This window comes from Ptychodera flava, chromosome 6 (genome assembly GCF_041260155.1).
Source record: "Ptychodera flava strain L36383 chromosome 6, AS_Pfla_20210202, whole genome shotgun sequence".
In the NCBI taxonomy this organism is placed as follows: Eukaryota; Metazoa; Hemichordata; class Enteropneusta; family Ptychoderidae; genus Ptychodera; species Ptychodera flava.
The window spans coordinates 8201706-8223910 of NC_091933.1; the positions used below are offsets into that span (position 1 = coordinate 8201706).

Sequence of the window (22205 nt, forward strand, 5' to 3'; positions counted from 1 at the left end):
AGGCGGAATTTTTAGAATAGACAAACAAGTAGTGTGATATATGATATAGCTTTGTGTACAGTCGGGCCACTAAGTGTGATTTTTTGCTGGCCCTGCAACTCAACTATATCATGCTACAAACAACGGGTAAGAAAGTGATATCAAGGTGCAGATTTGTAAGTTAATAAAATTTTACCAAATCGTGGTTGATACTGTTTTTTGTAGAACGCATTCTCGGCCCGGAGGCAGATCTTTCGACAACAGTGGCGTCTTGGGTGACTGTTTGAAGTTCAACGTACAACATTTTCCCGCCATTGACTGAGTGGCTATTTATTCTCCTCCCATAGGCGACATCTGGGTGCTGCATCGTTTAATGGGCATTTTGTGTGAAATACAAAGGAACTATCCTAAAGAGATGATATTGAGAGACTGCTTTCAAGATTATCATCCATGCAAAGTGACGGACAATCGCGGATTTACTATCATCAAAGTTACATTTTTACCTTCCACTATGGAGTGAGTTGACCTCAAAGCATTTTATCATGCGTATTCATGATCGTTTTTCTATGATCTCCCGCAGAGCGTAGCCCAACATGGAAAACGTCAACACGATTTCTATTATTTGAATATGACGTTAGTTTTTGATCGAATTTTCATAAGGGTAAGTTTGGAAAGAGGGAGAATCTGCATGACACTGGCTTGTTTGTTTTTACTGTGAAAGCTACTGTCCAGCATCAGCAGTGAGCTACTGCAGCTGTATATAAGCGTCTGTGGCAGCACGGTGGACTTTGACTCAATAGAAACAAACTGAGTGACAAAATACTTTAAAAATAAGAGTACAGTCAAATCAAGTCAAGACAAAACATCAACGGGCCTATGGTTTACCCATATGGTCAACATCAACTTCCGGCCACGGCCGCTAATGAACGCTAATTAGACGGCCAAGTGTTCTTGGTTACATGAGTAAATGCAGGTGGTATGGTTTAAAGGGACATTATTTGTATCTTTTGACCTTATATTGTTGCAAACGAGCAGTTGATAATGTTGTTCGACTTACTGAAAGATGTCTAAAAAACGGTCGACCATAGACAACTTCCATCCCGTTTGCGTACACTGTATAGAAAAACCTTGGGTCAGGGGTTAATGGTGGGCTACTTTTAACCTCAGAGTTGGCAAGGTGACCTAGTACCTGCGATCAGACCACACTGCTAACAGCTATCTGGGCCGCTGTAAGCATCCGCGTTTAAAAAAAATAAACCACGCGAAGTGAAAGTCGAAAGCGCAGTATTGCAATTTCGGGATTCCCTATACTGATGCCGTTTGCTCAGTTACATTTTGACGGTCAGTTTTCATGGAGATCTTGACGGCCAATCCTGCTCTTAGATACACTATTCTTTGCTGCTAGAGAGCACATTTTATAATGGGCATTTCAAATGCCTACAAGCTGCAAGAAGTCGATGACAAGGCCTATAGTGGTGGATTTTTTTCGTCCCGTTTGTTCCTCCATATGTATATATAGACTTGCCCAAAGCCTGTGGGCATAGAAATGTGAAAACATAGTAAAATGAAGGGATAAACTTCAGTAGACAGTCATGTTATTGTCGAGGTGATCGCGAAATTGAAGCAAATGAATGTACTTTGACAACTGACACGTACATCATATGTCACCGTCTGCGTGGCAGGGCTGTGCAAAATCGCTGGCAGCACCTCGGTTGCGGCGTGCAGTTTCTCCACCAAAAACAACCCATTTTTAATCCCAAGCTTGCATTGAGTTTCGTTTTTGAGCACGGCACCCACCTCTTCTGGGTACGGTTAGCCCTGCGTACAGGTCTGTGTGTTCCCGGCGTTATACGGCGTGGAGGCCGTATAACGCCGGGAACACACAGACCTGTACGCACGGCTTAGGTACACGATGTGCTCAGCTGAGCTTCAATACTTACGCAAAGCCCACTTTTGGGAGTGGGTCGGAGACACGGAGGCCGTAAGCGACGTATAGGGTCTTGGCAACTGTCATTGCGATGTACTCACTTTTGGTTCGAAATGCGATTCAACTGATACAAATAATTACACAATGCACAGAGAATAACAACATTCAAACAGATCTTGTGTGTCGAGAGGTGACTCCACTCGCGAGCAGTACATCCATGACAGCACTCGCCCGGTGCGGTGTCACGATGTCACCGATGCTACACTATGCACTGTTCAGTCCGAGTGCGATGTTTCCAAGTTCAACAAGTGATCATGTCATGTTTGTAAAACGAATCAACGTAATGGCAAGAAAATGCCCTAAAAATCTTGAAAGTTGACGAACATTTGCCAACGATCAAATGCACAGAAAATGCATTACTCTGCACCTGTTTCACTATCACCACAGCAATCTGACATCATTTTAGTTTTACCATTGACCCAATTGCGTCTATGGTTTTATTTGTTTCACAGTCCGTGTCATCGATACTAAAATCAAACTTACAAGCAAATGCCCTGCTTAGTTTCACTATTTGACAGTAGATTGTGAGACGTGCATTTGTTTATGCGCGTGTGCTTCTCGATATCCATTGTGCTGAAGTTGGTGTGTAGGTCACAGGCCGTTCACATTCCAGCTGTACTTTGATGGTTGACGTATGCGTAGTAATATTGGTCATGTGCTTGGGTTCAATAATGGCGGTTGGTTCAAATCGCGCGGACGCCCTTACCAACATTGAACCTTGCCGTAGGTGGTTTTACATATCCTTGAAGCCGTCCATAGTCACAATTTAGGTCTCCTATTGATTTGACCAGGGATTTCAGTCATCGAAAAAATGAAAAAAAAAGTCAAAAGATACAAATAATGTCCCTTTAATGAGGGTGATTTATAACATATTGGAGAAAGAATATTTTACCACGGAAAAATTAATGCTAAACTTATCGCTTTTGGGACTTTAATGGTTTTAATCATATGTCAATCATTGCGTCCGTCCGTCCGTCCCGTCAGTACCTGCGTCCGTCTGCAATTTTTTTCCGGATTACAGATTCAAATGCATACGTTAACTTTATTCAAACTTTCGACTTTCGCTCTATTTCCAAAATCCACTCTTTTTTAGCTTTGTTTCGACCGGTCACGATGGTTTCACACCATATGAAATGTGAGATTAAACCATTATCTATGCAATATTACTAAGTGTTTTATTCATCTAATTATTGTTCACTTTCGTTGAGTCCGGAAAACACGACCGAACTCAGTTCAAAATCGGTTTATTCTCAATTAGGCATTTTGCCGAATTGCAGGTCGTTTACATTTTCCTACGTCGTTCCTCGTTTTAAAGAGTGTAACTGGAGAAGGTGTGAACGGAAGAAGAGAAAATTTTCGGAGCAACGTGTCTCGTAAAGCAAATCTAATTTTCATTTCGTTTTCGAAAGCCGCATTATCGCCGACCGATTTTGGCAGCAAAATAAGTTTGAAAATAGTTTGTGTTCAAAACCCAAATTATCCTTCTTATCTAGACGCCCGTTGTTTCGATCGGAAGTAACTTTACAGAGTACTAAGTAGTTGTAATTTTTGATGATTTTTTTCTGGCTGATTTTGTTTTAATGTCGACGACAGTTTCTTGTTCTACTCCACTCAGCATACACGGATGTAAAGTATTCAGCCCATTAACCCGGCCTGTACAGTAAATTGCATCGGTATTGTTGATAGGTAAATTCTGGTCTGGACTTCAATGCAAGTGTTAACAATAACAGTGTATTCTACACGTAAAACAAAGCTAAATAGCAGGTATTTTACATGCTTTGAGGAGTAGAACAAGCATTTGCGATTTACATACAGATCAAAATCATAAAGCGTTACAGCTACTTTATATTCAAGGCTGAAGGGCCCGATTAAGTACTGGAATATCACTTGCATTACTTGTGGTTTAGAATATTCCTAGCTTTTTAAAAAAATTTATTTGACCTGTTTAGTTTTCTACATTGTCTGCATCACACCCAAATTAAACCCCGCGGGTTTCACTGACCCGTTTGTATATTCAATATCACCCCCTTATCATTAGTAGCAGTTTCTGCTTTCCCTACCCACATTGCTTTTGACTTTTTACCGTCATTTTTTAACCTGCTGCACTCGTAAATATCCTTCATAACATTTATTACTATCTTAATCGAATCTTCATCCTCTACAAACTGTAAGTTGTATAATCAGCTGGTAATCAGATTTTTGCAAAGTTGTTATTCAAAACAGAAATGCCAGAAATATGCCTGTCTCACTCTACACGCAAGACCTTTCATAACTAGTGCAAATAGAAGAGCAGAAATGGAACTTGATGAACTCACGCGGCAATACTATTCAACTCAAAAGCTGCTTACTTGTGCTTGTGTGTACTCTTCTACGCAAAACAATTCTGTACAGACCAGGGCAATTAGCGAATGTGTACAACTAGGCTAGTTAATGAATAATCAAAGACGAGGTGAAAAATATGAATGTGTTTAAAAGCAAGGCCAATTAGTGAAGGATGAATGACGTACAAAGGGGAAGTTCATGAACAGTGCGTAAACAAGGGCAGTTAATGAAGGATCTAAAACTAGGGCAGCATTTTGATCCGTGGTCAATGCTGAATAACAAACGATTCAATGTGAGGCTTGTCTTCCCTGAAGGAGTAAACGACTGGAAATACCAGTCAATTTGTTTTTTTCACAGGTTACACATTTCACGTTTGCAGTATTTTAAGGGGGCGCAAGGTTGCCTGAAATAAACGATCGATGAGGCCAGTATAAAACATCTTCTATGAATGTAGTAGTCATAATTGACTTATAATTTTGGTAGGAAAGCTTAATGCCGTGATAATTTCAATGCTCTGTTTTCATGATTCCATGCTTTCATGTTTTCATGATTCCATGTCTTTCCAAAGATTAAGACGCATGTAGCATTTTGTCTGAAATAAATTATTTTTCCGAGCCCCAGCTGTGCTGCAATCAGTTGTTTATTTGCTTGATATGGACAATTATCAATTGTTTATTACACAGATATAGGGAAATATATATTATGTCAAGTAGTGATGCAAGCAAATACAGGCAAATGTGGTGATTTTGAGATGCAACATGTTTTCTGCCATTGTAAAACTATAAGTCGACGTTCGTAATTACTGAAACGAATTGAAAATTATCCTGAGGGGTGATTTCAAGAGAATGGCTAGAATGACCAGACTGCAAACTTGGGAAGAACACATTACAATTTAACCATGGCAAGGAACAGAATTAATCGCAAATAGGATCTTAAACGATAATACATGTAAGTAAGGATATTACCGATTCAATAAATGGCGATTTGATAGCGATCGGAACTATTCTGTGAGTCCTTTCTTTCTCCCGTTCTGTTGGGCTACCATACCAAACATAAATTGTAAAAAGTTAAACGCTTTCAATGATCGCTTTATACAAATAAATTGAAACACTTTGACCGACTCCAAATTTCTTGTGTTCTCCTATGCAATACAAACGTTAGTTTCACGATCTTACTTATACGGATATTCTAACTTAAGGTATTTGAAATCGTTGAAGCTAAAACGTAAACAAAACCTTACCAGTTCAACAATTCAACGAGCCACCCCATACTCACCATATCACGTTTCGTGAGTTTGTCACTCAGTTGCTTACAATGTCTTTTATTACATCAAGATTGCGGTTGTGGATGCTTTTTGAAATGATCAAATTATATTACAAGCTAGGCTGTTCGAGCACGATTGTTCTGGAAAACAGCTGATTGCAAGCTCGAAGCGGACAATTGCTCGCAAGGTGAACCTTATGTTGAACGGACCACATAAATGCCGTGAAGGGTTAATGACCGCTATTTATTCTCTTGCGTACACTTGACGCTCACAGTCGTACACAACCTGGTGCGAAAAAGCCTTGGAATTGTTAAAAACTCTGCCCACGTCTCGGTCCTTTACCAGCCTGAGACCCCAAAAGTGGCCTTATTTCTCGTTAACCTCCAAGAACTTGTTGCTTAAGCGAGTAATTCGATGTTCTGGCAATAATTGACCATGATACAGCAAAGTTCTGATCCACACTAAGTTACTTGTACACATAGGGATTACGTACGTGCGTGCATACGTGCCTACCTTCCTACCTGCCAATCTACCTGCCTGCCTACCCACCTACTTCCTTCCTTCCTTCCCTCACACGTTGCCATCCTCCCTTCCTCCCTCACTACCTACCTACACGTTTTCCCGACTGACGTAATTCTCTGAGGTATACTACAAAACAAATTTTTATTTTAGCCCAACAAAATACAAGATAGTGTTTATTGGAAAGACTTTTGTCATGCCATACACCTGGTCTATTCACTAGGGATCCAATCAAAACGATAAACGTCATACTTCCGCAATTTACAAAGTGGGACGCTTTCCTCGATGTCAGCCAGAGTCAGCGTTGTGATCTCCGATCGTGACTTGCTGTATCGCAAGACGGAGTCCAAACACTCTTTTATGTCACATGCTTTAAGCACTTATAACAATATATTCAAATTAACCTCGAGTATTGACATTTTCGACAGGTTTAGGCTTCTTTAAAACAAGTATATTGTATCATTTTTTTTACGATTTGTATGTTCATTGTATTTATTTTCGTAAATTTTATGTTTGTTAGTAATCGTATGATGTTATGTTTTGCGGCTCCTGTAATTGGAAATTTATTCCTGTTGGTCATCAGAATAGATGAATGAATGAATGAATGAACAAATGAATAAATAAATGAATAAATCAATCAATCAAAATAAATAAATAAATGAATACAACGACGATGGTAGTTGTTATCCTTGAGTATGCTATATCGTGCAGGGCAATGATTTGAAATCAGCGTGGTTCTCTATACGAGTTGTTCATTTATAAGTGACAGGCGAATAGGAAAGGACTTTGAATTATGATTTGTACATAACAACACATGTGTTGAACAAGGTATGAATTGTATAAATCGAAGGTCAAACAGTTTTCAGAACATTGTTACTATTGTTATGGGGATGGCGACAGACTTTTACTTGCATTACTAAATGTTATTGTAATTCCTCAGAAATTTAAACTTAAATATTAACTTTTCAAGTCGCTTCCACAGGTTGTTGAAAAAATTCTGGAAAGTATGATGGGCCGAGTGGGAACCATCAGCGATGATTTTGTGCGCTTTACGCAACAGTCGCACGGAATATAAAGATTCAATGCATGGCAACTTATATCCAATTAATTTTGGCGGGGATCTCACCTAATATGTCAATGCTTTCTTTCTCCCGCTGTGTTGCGCTACCATACCGAACAGATATTGAACAAGTTTAAACGCTCTCAATTGTCACTCTATAAAAATGAATTAAAACACTTTGACCGACTCAAATTTCTTGAGTTCTCTTACGCAATACAAACGTGGTTTTCACAATCCTACTTATATGGATATCCCGACTAATGTATTTGTAACCGTTGAAGCTAAAACGCAAAATCAGTTCAACAATTCAACGATCCATGCCATACTCACCATATCACGTGTCGTGAATTTTGTCACTCAGTTGCTTACAGTGATCTCTCATTAGAACAATGTCTCTTATTAGATCAAGATTGCGGTTGTGGATGCTTTTTTGAAATGATCAAATTATAAGTACGAGCTAGGCTATTCGAGCACGATTGTTCTAGAAAACAGCTGATTGCAAGCTCGAAGCAGACGATTGCTCGCAATGTTAACCTCAAATTGAATGGACCACATAAATGCCGTGAAGGGTTAAGGTGTTTTTTTATACAAGCGATGAATGTCCGTTATTTGTTCTCTAGCATTCATTTGACGCTCACAGTCGTACATAGCTTTATGCGAAAAAGCCTTGAAATTGTGAGAGCCTCGACAAAAAAGTGGCCCTATTTCTCGTTAACCTCCAAGCATTGCACTAAAACGTTTCTAACAAACAGAGATTATATCGGTTGCTTATGATCGAGTAATCCGATGTTCTGGCAACAATTGACCATGATACAGCAAAATCATGATCCTTACTTACATGTATACATATGTACATGCTTGCATACGCGCTACCTACCTACCTACCTCCTTCCTTCCTTCCTTCCTTCTTCCCTCCCACCCTCCCATCCTTCCTCCCTCCTTCCTTCCCCACATACATACATACATACATACATACATACATACATACATACATACATACATACACACACACACACACACACACATACATACATACATACATACATACATACATACATACATACATACATACATACATACATACATACATACATACATACATACATACGTCCTGTTCGCGATATGAGCGGAGGGTAAACGCATACATACATACATACATACATACATACATACATACATACATTCATACATACGTACATACATACATACATACATACATACATACATACATACATACATACATACATACATACATACATACATACATACATACATACATACATACATACATACATACATACATACATACATACATACATACATACATACATACATACATACATACATACATACATACATACATACATACATACATACATACATACATACATACATACATACATACATACATAAACGTGTTCCCGACTGTCATAATTCTCAGAGGTATACTACAAAAATGCGGGGTTTTTTAGCCCAGCAGAATACAAGGTATTGTTGATTTGAAAGATTTTGTCATCCTATACTCCTCGCCTACTCACTCAGGGATCCAATCAAAACGATAAACGTCATAGTTCCGCAATTTACAAAAAGGGAGGTTTTCCTCGATGTTAGCCAGAGTCAGCGTTGTGATCTCCGATCGTGAATTGCTGTATCGCAAGACGGAATCCACCAGGAGCAAACGGTAAGTTACTCCTGATTGTACGACAGAGTCCGAACCGTATGTTTTATTCAGGAACAGTTTTAAGAACAATGTCTACGGTTAATAATATATTGTCCTTCTCTGTAAATATGCGAATCTGAGGATTTCAGTTCAGCAAGTAAGATGTTTTGGCTGGTCGTATCAAACGCTTTTTAATAGTTATTTTATTATTTAAAGGGCTACCGCCGATCCACCTACAAGAGATACATTTAAGTAAGGCAGATATATGTATGTGAACAAATGACGAAAAAATCAATCGTTGAATGAACATTGACAATGTTGTCAATACAGCAAGGATATTTGTAGAAAATAATAACGTCACTTTATCATGCGAGTTGGATATTCATACAGATAGGAAGGCAATAAATTCCTACGAATTGATGTTTAAATTTTAGAAAATAGTAAAAAGTGAATTCCATCTTCAACGACTGGTTCACTCTGTTTTTTCACAAAAAGGAACAATACTTATTTTTAATATCTTTATTAATATGTCCACCTGATTAATTTTGAGACTGTGATTCGAGCTCCGAAATTTTGAAAGTGTAATTTTAAACTTATTTGGTTGAATACATGTTAAGTATCTTTCTGGTTCAAGTTGAAACTTAAATGTAGAGTAAAAATATTAATGTAGGAGATTTGTTGACTTTGTGGAAATAAATATACCTCTGAATTACCTACTTGCTGCTCTAACCATACATAGGCAAAACCATATCTCATAAGGAGCTATTTAAGGTTTGTTACCCAATTTTTTTGCCTGCATCATCTTGTTTTCTTAACATTTCGTAACAAGTTTTTGGGTACTGAGAATGATCCATTTCCAAAAGTCTTGACCAATAATTAAAAACCTTTTTTCTTATATGTACATATATAAGTGGAAATCTACCAAATTTACTTAAGACAACTTCATTGCTTATATTGCTACAAAACCTAATAAATATCTACAAAAATGAAAATGTACTGTTTCAACACCAGGGGAATACCTTTCTGCCCTATAGCACAAGACTTGAACAACAATACTATCATACTGCTTCATTCTCCTACTTACCTGTCACTATTACTTTTGGGTTATCTCATTTGCTGCCTTCCAGAACGAGGCAAAAATTTAAATACACGTGATCTCATCCCAGGCGGAAACCGCCATGAGATTCCATATTCAAACAGTTCTCATTTGCCTCGGTGTGTGTAAACACACCGTTTTTCAGCCTTCCAGTATATGGTTTTTGACGTCTGGTTTTGCTCTATTGTTCCTTCCTGGGAGCGTGAGTTACGGTATCATCTATTATTTCCTGTTTATTTCTCTTTTTTAGCAGTCAGTTTGACGGTAGTTTTTCAGGCCGTTTGAAGTACTGCTTTGAGTTTATGTAGCAAATGTGTGTTGCTATTGTTTGCTTTCCACGTTTTTGAATGCAGTGACGTGGTCAGTCTGCAGCTGTGCGAGCCAGTTTCTCGTACATTGTGTATTGTACTTTATGGTATTTATCGCGCTGGTTTTTGTGTACCATAGGTTTACCGGTTTCTGCTTGTATCATGGACCTATGCGATGTTACTGCGAGTGACGGTTCTAAGGTTTGCGCTGCAGCTAGATGTAGGAAGATTATTCCTGCTGATGACAGCCATGACAAGTGTCTTGCATGTCGCAAGTGTTCAAAGGCTAAGCCTTGTGATATTTGCAAGGATTGGTCGGATGAACCATGGCGCATTTTTTACTAATCCTGAGTTGCTGCAAGGTAAACAAACTTCAAAAGGTAAGTCTCAGAAGGACAAGTCCAGGAAGTCGGCTAGTAGTGCAGCTGTCTATTTGCCCTTTGACGAGTCCTATGTTTCCAAGGACGAGATTGAGGGTATTCTGGACACTAGATTTGAGCAATTTTCGGAGAAGGTTTCTTCTTTGTTGGCTGGTTTTCTTGCTCAATCTCAAAGTGCTGATGTAACAGAGGGCAATCATGTGGAGCCACAACACCAGAAGCACAGTCTGAATAGGGATTTACATGTGGACCCTACAGAGGTGATAAGTAATGAGGAGACGGCAGCTGTGTCGGGAGTTGTTCCACAGCCGTCTTACAAGTATAGAGATCCTGATTCTGTTTCTTTGTTCGCTCCGAGTGATCTTGATGAGAGCGCAGATGGAGACAGTCATTCTATGTCTAGGTCACAGGATTATGTGCGAAGTGACATTGCTCATTCTGATACTCATTCAGAAATTTCTACTGCTGATGCTGACATGTCAGAAGCTTTGTCTGGGAAATGGCATGACATTATTAGCATTATTGGCAATGTGCTTGGCTGTACCGAAGATGATAGCAATCATGGTCAACGTCAGTCTTTTATACTTGGTGGAGATAGTACAGTTACAGGTGCTCCTCGTTTGCCCATTGAGGGACTGATTGCACAAAGATAAACAGCTATTAAGAAGAGTTTGCCCAGAGTGTCAAAGTACACAAAGTCGGTAGACAAGAATCTTAGGTTCCTGGAAAAAAAATTTGAGGAGTTTGCCAGAGCGCCTAGTGTAGAAAGTTTTGTCCACACTAAATTGGCAGCTGATAAGAAACATTTTTCAGCTAAGGATTTGAGAAGTTTTACCCACGAGGCTGATCTTGGACATCTTATGGTAGATAAAGCTCTTAGAGTTTTACTGAGATGCATTTCACATTCATTGTTGGCTACCGCTTTTGTACATACGGCAGTTTCGCCAGGTTCTAATATTCCTGATGACCAATTGTCTAAGGGTTTGGAATTTTTGCAGTTTTCTCTAACTTCTTCAGCAGATCAACTCTTGCGTGCCATTGCTTTGTCAGTTTCTGCCAGAAGAGAATTATTCCTTGATCAGATGGATTTTCCTACAAGATCAACTCGAAATCGTTTGACTAAGCTTCCTATTCGGGGTGATAAACTCTTCCATGGAGAAGTCTCAGACATTTTCCACCAGGAAGCTGAAGCAGCTAGAGATGTTAGGGAAATAGTCTCCCTTTCTAGACCACGTCAGGGAGTTAAGCGACCTGCTTCTTTTCAGCCCAAGTCGCAGCCTTCCGCTAAACTTAACAGACTTTCTGTAAAGAGGTCTGTTTATGCTATACCTAGTAATTACTTTAAGGGTAAAAGGGATAAGAAGAGCTTTAGATCACCAGTGCCGCCCTTTCCGGATAAGCCCAGAGACCATTCTTTTAAACAATGACGGTTTGCCAGGGGCTCAGTGTGTAAATCTAGCACAGTTAAATATTCAAATTCCTTTTCCGGAGGTGCCAGTAGGGGGAAGATTTTATCTCTTTTCAGTCAGCACTGGGCCAAGATAACCAACGACCCGTGGGTTTTAGGGGTAGTTTCAGAAGGTTATCGCTTGGAATTTCTTCAAGTTCCCCCTCTTACAAGCAAGGTTATAAATTTTCCTCTTCCGTCGGATTTAGGAAAGAGAAATGCTATCCTTCAGGACATAGAATCATTAATCTCAAAGAGGGCTATCGAGCCTGTCACAGACAGATCAAAAGGTTTTTACAGCTCAATGTTTCTAACTCCAAAGAGATCAGGGGGTTGGAGACCAATTTTAAATCTCCGCCCGTTAAACCATTTTCTCAAAAAGAAACACTTCAAGATGGAAACTCTACGTTCAGTTTTATCAGATCTGTCAAAAGGGGATAATGCAGTTTCAATCGATCCAACAGACGCTTATCAACATATCCTTATTCACCCAGACTGCAGACATTTTCTCAGGTTCGCAGTGCAGGGCAAGGTGTTTCAGTTTCGGTCACTTACTTTCGGTCTGTCGTCAGCACCCCGTGTGTTTACCAAGGTCACAGCAGTTTTGGGTGCCTTTCTTCGAAAGCAACAAATTTATGTCCACATGTATCTGGATGATTGGCTAGCCAGGCAGACGCAGATCAGTTTATTGCAGCAGGATACAGCACGTATTTTAAGGACAGCTGTCAGTCTAGGCTGGCTACCAAACGAAAAGAAGTCAGAACTTTGCCCCAGACAGATCATTAATTATATAGGGTCGAAAATAGATTTGGAGGAAGGGATTGCTACTCCAATGCCAGAGCGTTTTCAAGCTATTTGCGAAATGGTAAGTCATCTCTTGCCCGGCAGTTTTCAGACGGCGCGGCATTTTCTTCGCCTCCTAGGTCTTATGGCATCTTGCGTTCAGCTCATACCTTTGGCAAGGTTGAACATGAGGCCAGTGCAATTTTTCCTTCTGTCTCAATGGAGACCACATCAGAATCCTCTCAGTCATCCTATAAGGGTAGACGCCCTGTTAATACAGCATCTTCATTGGTGGACCAACAGAGTCACTTTTTTCAAGGGAGTTTCACTGTCCCTGGAGCCCCCAGAGGTTACAATAACCACGGATGCTTCAATGCAAGGTTGGGGGCTCATATGGGAGATTTGACCATTTCAGGAGTCTGGTCAGTAGCCCAGAGACAAGAGCACATAAACTTTCTCGAGCTTCAGGCAGTATGGGAAAGTTTTAAGGCCTTCGTCCCTCATATCTTAGGGAGATTGGTTCTTGTAAGGTCAGACAATTCAACCATAGTATCATATTTGAACAGGCAAGAGAGAACACGGTCTCCATCTCTCTGCATCCTCACTTGGCATCTAATGAATTGGTGCATTATCAGAAATATCAGGATCAGGGCAGCTCACATATCAGGCAGGTGCAATCTGATAGCAGATGCTCTGTCCAGGAGACGACCTATCCCAACAGAGTGGATGTTAAAACATCAGGTGGTAGAGTCCCTTTTCAAGGTGTTAGACAGGCCTCACATAGATCTGTTTGCAACCGCACACAATGCCCACTAGGTGTATTGTTCTCCAGTTCCAGACCAAAGAGCAGAGGCAGTGGATGCCTTTTCAGTTCCCTGGACAAACATGTTCGCATACGCGTTTCCTCCAGTGTCTCTGATTCCAAGAGTACTAAGCAAGATGAGACACGAGGAGTGTGTTGTCATTCTGACAGCGCCGAATTGGCCAAGACAACTGTGGTTTTCTTGATTGCTGGAGTTGCTAATAGAAATTCCAATAAAGCTACCAGAGACCCCAGACATTCTGAGCCAACCGTTGTCGGGTTTTCTTCAACCAGATCCATCAGTCCTCCAGTTGACTGCTTGGAAACTGTCAAGAAACGTTTTTGCTCAGAGGGATTTTCAGCGAGAGCTGCAGAATATGCAGCGAACTCTCCTAGATCATCAACCATTAAATCGTACAATTACAGGTTCAGAGTATTGAGTGATTGGTGCAAAGAACATGATGTCGATCCCATGCATCCACCTCTAATTTCTGTGGGTGATTTTCTGGTTTTTCTTTTGGAGGCTAGAGGTCTAAAGCCCCAAACTATTTCAACATATCGTTCAGCGTTGAGTTCTTTCCTTCCGAGTTATGGTGAACATAGTGTAGGTCAGCATCCTCTGATTAAGGGTTTTTTATTAAGCGTCCTCCTCAGAGGAGACTTTTGCCTTCTTGGAGTCTTCCTTTAGTGTTAGACTCATTAAAGCCAGCTCCTTACGAGCCTATTAGTGAATCTGGTTTGAAGTATTTAACTATGAAGACTGTTTTTCTCATAGCTGTGGCGTCTGGGCGTAGACGTAGTGAGTCATCTTTGTCTATCAACAGTGCTTGTCTCAGATGGGAGCCTACAGGTGTTAGATTGTTGCCTAGGGCAGGTTTTCTGTCAAAGAATGAATCTGTATCTCGTGTTGGTACAGAGATATTCATTCCGAGTCTTGAAAATATTTCAAGTGATCCTCAGGATAAACTTATTTGTCCTTGTAGGGCTCTTCGTTACTACATTAAGATGACTGCACAACTTCGTGGTAATACAGAACAGTTGTTCATTAAGGTGTCTCCAGGTCAACATGATCCAGCGTCCAAGGACACTATTTCTAGATGGTTAAGGGATACAATCCAACTTGCCTATGATTCTTCCCATGGCCATTGTAGACTTGTGCATTCCATCAGAGCACATGATACGCGAGCTATGGCTGCCTCGTGGGCTTTGTTTAAAGGAGTGTCAGTGGATGACATTTGTAAAGCTGGTTTTTGGGCTTCTCCAAATACCTTTATTAACTTTTACCTCAAGGATCAGGATGTGCCTATGGAAGCTAGTTTTGCTTTAGGTTCTTTGAGGTGTGGCTCTACCTAGGTTGGGAGTCTTTGTTTGACATACCCTCCTCCATTTAAGCTTTGGATTCTGTGTAACCCAAAAGTAATAGTGACAGGTAAGTAGGAGGATGAAGCAGAATGAAAGTTTCCCCCAGGAAACATCTTTCTGCGAGAACCTGTCACTCCTCCCTCCCTCCTCCCCACTATTTTGATAGTCTATTATGGAGGTTGAGAACTGTTTGAATGTGAATTCTCATGGCGGTTTCCGCCTGGGATGAGATCACGTGTATTTCAATTTTTGCCTCGTTCTGGAAGGCAGCAAATGAGATAACCCAAAAGAAATAGTGACAGGTAAGTAGGAGTTCTCGCAGAAAGATGTTTCCTGGGGGAAACTTTCAAACCGTTTGAAAGCGTTTTGCATAGACAGAGAAGAAAGTATCTCTTAGGAGGAGCTGCGCATTACCAACACAGTTTTTTAAGCAATATCTCTCATCAAAGATGACAAGAAAACCCCCTCATATTATATATTTTCAAACACCAGGGACTCTAAAGTTTAGTATGATGGCAATAGTTTACTCGAAGAATACATACTTAGGGTATTGATGATGAAAAAATAATTTAAGTTAAAAACTTGATACTATTTTCTGAAATTTAATATTTCACTTGAAACAAGTGTATATGTTTATGTCTGTCCTCATTCTAAAATGGCAGGGGTTGAAAGGCTGACGCTCAAAAAAGTGATTAAAGTCATGATCAGCAAAATTAAAGTGCCTCTTATTCATACTGTAAGAATTGTATTGCCCAACAAACTATCGTTTTGTTAAATGATATTTAATGAATATAATGTGAAAATTTCAGAAAATTTGACCAGCCAGACTTGAGTTAAATTCTTTAGGAATCTTGAAAATTGGAGAAAAGAGAATCGAGGAAATCAGATGATTTGCATAAATTTGCATAAGTTCACACTCCTTTCTTACCCAACTTACTACTGCTTAACAAGCTAAAAGGTGAACTCAACCACTATTTTTATCTTGGGTCGACAAATTACATAAAATTCAATGAATATTTACTTGCAAAAAAGTGATCATGAGCAAGATACCCAGCGTCGGGTGCAACACCCCTTACAACAAAGCGAATCTGCGTCCTCTTTGTCCTGAGAGACCAAATCAATTTTAGCTGAAGATCAAGATAGCCTTGACGCGATTAATTACTCAAGGTAGTTGTAACTTCACTCCCTACATAAGACTATTTTTCATATCTTTTTAGTGTCCACCATTTCCAAAGACGATAATTCTTGTTTTGTCAAAATTATACCCTCATGCACCATTGTTTGTATAACACAACGCTAATTGGTCAATGTTACGCTGCGATGCGAGGGAGATCCGAGATATCAGGAACATCATCTGCGTACATCAACAAACCAAGATTTGGTAAATGCTCACTAACAAATATTCCATCTCTCTTATTGGCACTCATGTCTCTCTTTAACTTGTATATATGCTAAACAATAACGGACAAAGCATACAGCCTTTCCTAGTACCAACTTTACATTCAAAATAACCAGTTAGACTATTATAACACAAAACACATTACTCTAATTTTGAGTACCTCGAACGAAAAACCTGTTAAATCTCTGCCATGAAGGCCATAAGATATAAGCCTTTGCCATAAATAATCATGTCGCACACAATCGAAGCCTATTGAAAAATCAACAAAGAGACCATGCATCTTCCTTTACGATTTGATAAATATTTGTGTACTGCAAAGTAATTAAATGGTCCATAGTTGATAACCCTTTGGAAACCCAGCCTGTGCATTACTTGTCAATTTAAATATCTCAACCCTATGAACAGGTCGATCATTTTGAATGTTTGGAAAGACTTTGTTGTTGTGTTTACAAAACAGATATCCATCAGTAATAATTTAAATTAGTATTATCCATTGACCCCTTGCTATGTAGACAATAAACAATTCCTCTGCACCATATTTTGGAAAATTACCAGAAATTAAAATAGCATTGAAAAGGTCACTTAAATAATTTGATATATTTTTAATACTACACATGAATATCTCGTTCATAAAGTCATCTGGGCTTGGTGACTTGTTTGTTTTTAATTTCCTGATAGTACGTTCAATTTCATTTAAAGAAATGGGGGAATTCAAGGAAGCAGGCTCATCTTCTCTACACAAGTCACAATCCTCATCATGCTTTGCTAACTCAACCTTTCTGTTTTCATCAAACTTAAAATCGTCTGAGTTTACGTTAGTATCCAATAAATTATGGAATTAATCAAACCAGTCTATCGCTTGGTGACGTACTTTCCCCACTCCTGAGACGTTTGATAATTGACTAAACTTTTGTTTGTTAAAAGTTCTTGTTGATAATTTTGACTTTTCAATTTCTAAGCCTTATATGATAATTTCTGGCTTTAATATACTCGTTATATATATATATATATATATATATATATATATATATATTATATATATATATATATATATATATATATATATATATATATATATATATATATATATAATATATATATAATATATATATATATATATATATATACCTTCCAGGACAATTAACACTTATTGTTCCACCACGCTTCATGTACATTTACACTCTTGTGATTTTTGCTAGCAGCTGTATATTTCATTTGAAAAGTAGCTCGGTCGATATTGTTTAAAATACCTTTATCATTGTCTACATTACCTGTCTGTATAGCAGCATTATATTTTTGAAAGTGAGAATCTGCGATGCCGTCTCGCAATTTACCCCAAAAAAACACTAGATAACTCAGGTTTCCACTTAAATGTATTTAGTCAATTGTCTACACGGAATTATATTATCCCGTTCATCGAGAGAGGTCAGTTGTGGCGTTCAGGAAAGAAATAATGCAGAACACAGGGAAGTGATCAGAAACATCAGCGCAATCATAAACAGTAGAGGATCTTCCCCTTCTACTGTCTACGGCGTAATCTGCCACAAAGTATAAAATAGGGAAAAAGTACTCTGAATGATTATTTAATCAACTAGTGTACCACCGGCACCGTTTACGGTACAACATGTGAAATTTCAAACGTCATCGCCCTCAAATCGGCCATTCAAAACAGACAAGTCGTGACTTTGACACAGATCAATAAGGGAACAGCAAAAGACATTGGCCTGGTGCACGTGGTCTTAAGAATAGGTACATAAAAATTATCAAGATCACAGTAAAGAGATAGAAACACGTTACGCTCTTCATTTTCAATGATGAAATCTTGAAGGTCACGAATTCTGGCGTTCACTAATTATCATTACATTGAAATTCGTAAATCGTGTAAATAAATTAATTACATAATTTTCAATGATTTCGATTTCGATTGCCTCCCCACTTGTATAACTGGATGAACCCTTTGGTGGTAAGTAGGTAGAACACAACACAATATTCTGTTTAACAACCCCCAGCCCCTGTTCAGCCTTCAGAAGCCCCACCTTAAGCCGTATGGTGTTCACGGTCATCTCTTGTGATTAACTACGCAGTAACACTGTTGCTGTACAACAAAGTGTGTGATGAATAAGCATATGCTGATGATATTTGTCTGATAAGTCCCTCTGTGAAAGGGACACAGAAATTAGTCATCATTTGCAGCACTTATAGTAATACTCATGACATTGTCTTCAACACGAAAAAGACCGAATGTTTGTGTGTCACATCAGGATTTCTAAAGTTAAGCACATTCCCGCTGTTTACCTCAATGGTGTCAAAATTCTTTTTGTCGAAAGAAAGAAATATCTTGGGTTTTTGTTAACACATAAGTTTAGAGACGATAGCGATATTGAGCGACAAAGGAGAGCATTCTATGTCTCAGCAAATATGCTGCTAAGGAAATTTTCCTTGTGCTCTTTTCAAGTGAAATGTAGAATTTTTAAAGTGTATCGCTCTCAATTGTACGGTGGTCACCTCTGGTTCAAATATTCTGCTGATGCCATGAGAAAACTGAAAGTTGCCTACAACAATGCCGCCCGTATTTTTTGGGGTTATGAGAGACGAAGTAGTGCCAGCTCAATGTTTGTCACAAATGGGCTATGCAACTTTGATGCTCTTCTTAGAAAACAAATGTATGATTTTATAGTACATTTATCACGCAGTGGAAATACGAGTGCACGTCAAGTTTATGATTGCATGTATTTTATTTCTTATCTCCGCAATCTGTGGATAAAATCACTTTTCCATTGAGCGGTTGTGTGTTTTGGGGGTTTTTTTTTTTGCATGATAATGCACCACTAAAATCACTTCTTCAGTGTGTATTATGATATTTATTATCTGTACCTTAATTCATTATTGTACTGAGATTTCAATGACATATTTAGTCCGAAATAAAGTGAAATAATAATAATAATATTTGTTTTCAACTTGAGAGGGCGCACAAGCCTATCCAAGCGGTCTAAGTATGTAGATCGCAGCAAATTCACAGCCTATAAACATATTTTCTATGGGGCTTGATAGCTGTATTTGTTCGTGTGTTAGTTGTATATACGCTGGAATATCTTGACCACAAACCATTCTCATTACTTTATTGATTTAAAACTCCACATCACCATGTTCAGATTTTCTTCTGAAATGACACATTTCTGCTGTCGATAAATGTTTGTCAAAAGTCATACATTATACGATGAAGGGTGAAATCCAGATATATATTATACAGCCGTTAGTATGGCTGATATTGCTATTATTTGTATGCTTATCTCTACTGGTGCTGCTGTTACTACTCTTGTTTCTGTTGCTCATGGTGCAGATGCAGTTGCCGCTACTAGTACTGCTGCTGTCATTAATATGGCTGTTATTGCTATCGCTACATTGTTTCTGTTATAGCTGACGTTGTTACTGCTGTTGCCTTATGTGATTACAGAGCTACTATTGAAGCTATTACCGCTTCTGATATTGCTTGTTCAACAGTTCCTGGTGTTATAGGCTGTAGCTATCATGGTGGTGCAGAAGAAGTAATGGTTTTACATCGCCAGGAGGAGCCCAGGCGATGAAGAGACCCACCCTCAAAATAAAAATACAGACAATGAAAGAGTGGTCAAGAACATGAGACTGAGAGAGAGCTGAAATAACAGATGGTGACTTGCAGCTCTTTTCGCAAGAGATGGGGTGCGACCACTCTTATGGCTAATGAGCAAAAGTTTTATGAGTACTGCACGCCCAGCACTAGTCAGAAAATATGGGAATTGATCTATGTCACTACAGGTCTGGTCAGTGGCTCTGTGGTGTGTCTCCTTTGACTGGGGTAAGCCCCTTGCTGGCAGGATTAGCTGTCTTCAGGTCACTTGCTGCTGACTCACTGCCGACTTTCCACCAGACTTGCCGTATTTGTCTTCGTCTTTCAAGAGCAAGACACTTGTGATGGCTTGCACGATGATAGCATGGGGCAGTTTTCAACCTACCAGTCTGCGGTAAGCCATCCCATGGTGCCTACGTGGCTGTAGGTCAGGGTATCCACTCTGTTTCCTGCAACCCATCACTTGCTGTTGAAGGGGGCCAGAGATACCTTATTCAGGTGCTGCCCGTAGATGCTGTGGCACACAGAATGCAGCACTTCCACGCCATTGTTGAAGGTCCTCCTGCCAAAGAGGGACTGTTTGTTCTGCCCATGGTGCCACATGTTGGGCAGGATGCGCTAACTATTTTTGAAACACCTGACATCACTTCTTGGCCTTTTCCCCAGAGGTCCATATATCTTTCTTTCATGAATTTGACTTTGTTTTGTGTACTGGTGCTTTACTGTCTGTTCTGTGCTGTTTTTTGTCTATGTTTATAACTAGAGTATTACGAATTTTGACCTAGTGATATGGCTTACGGATAGGTATTATTGCCATATTTCTTCACCATACTCTTTTCACGCCCTTTGCCTTGTTGACATCAATCCCCTTAGCCTCCAGGATTGCATACATCTTGGGGCCCAGGCCAACATATTCGGCGACAGTACATCCAGTGTACACCTTCTTATTTTCTGTGCTGTGGAGGAAGTGCTCTCATGGGTAGTCTGACGTGTTTATAGGTGCCTGACAATGTCCTGGTAGACATCCTGTGTCTTGGCCTCGAGGAGGAAGTAGTTGGTGGCCCTGTAGAGTAGATGGCAGCGCTCCCCGTACTAGACTTTCATCTGATCGTAGCAGAAGTCCTACATGAGGAGCTTTGAGAGATCCAGGATGGTAATGCCCGCATACAAAGAGCAGTTGAGGAGAAGTCGGCATTTGTGGACCTTAACCACTGTGAGGTCATCGTCAAAGATGTCAGCCTGCACAAAGGAAGAGCTGGCTATCAGGCACCAAAGCTTGTCCTCCACATGTGTGCGCAAAGCCACTCGTCGACCTATTGCTGAGGTTCTGCATGGTCTTCCCAAAGATGGAGTCCATTAGCTTGTACAAGTCCTTAAAGGTGCTGGTTGACCACTTCTGGAGCTCTGTGTTTATCCATATATAGGGCTCAATCAAAAAGCTCTGATTGAATTTCAGGGCCAAGTGAGGCTTTTTTAGGCGCAGGCCAAGCTAGAGGTACAGCTGGAGATTGCAGTGATGGAGCAAGTAGCATTCCTTGTTATGGAGATTGGGGCCACCTTTTCAACGTCATAGGGCACTCCCTCTTCCTAAGAGCTCTCGCTAATATGCCAACGGCCACTCTTCCTGAAGCACCACTACTCAACCGGGGCAGACTGTAAGCGTTGTGAGCCTCATGCGGCTCGAAGTCGATCTTAAGAATGCAGCCTTCAGGGCTGCCCATCAGATGGTGGACAATGACGACCATGAGTTTGGTCACGGTCCTCAACCCACTGGAAACCCTCTGTGGGCAGGGCCTGACTTATTGGACAAGCATAGAGGTTATTGGCGTACAGGTAGAGGATGTAGCTGTTGGACTTCAGTGAGTCATGGCCCTCCATCATTGGAATTGTCGGCCTTTGCCTATCTTTCTGACATCATGGAGATGCCTCCACGCAATCCTATCTAGATAAGGAGATGTTGCTTTTAATTGGTAAGCAGGTCGAGCTCTACTGCCGTTTGTTTGAGCAGCGCATCCCAAAAGACACCAGTACTGATGTATTTTTCTGTGTTATTAGGGATGCAGGAGATTTCGCCTTCCACCCTTAAATGGTCACCTCTAGAGATGCATTAACATATTGGAGTCATGCCCCAAAGGTTATGGAAGACGACCAGTACAGGCATGGTTTTAAGGCTCAGCCACGACTTGAGATTGCAAGCCCTATGATCATAGACAGAGTCTCCGTCGAGTGA

The 22205-nt window shown here is 39.9% G+C and overlaps 1 protein-coding gene across 1 annotated transcript in view; it reads left to right on the forward strand.

Moving 5' to 3' along the window:
* The first annotated feature begins 8753 nt into the window (after positions 1 to 8753).
* LOC139134724 (uncharacterized) overlaps positions 8754 to 22205 on the forward strand; it is a 34639-nt gene continuing 21187 nt past the window's right edge. The window contains exon 1 of the mRNA XM_070701696.1: positions 8754 to 8812. The gene's annotated coding sequence lies outside the window, so the exon portion shown is untranslated. The remainder of the gene's footprint in view (positions 8813 to 22205) is intronic.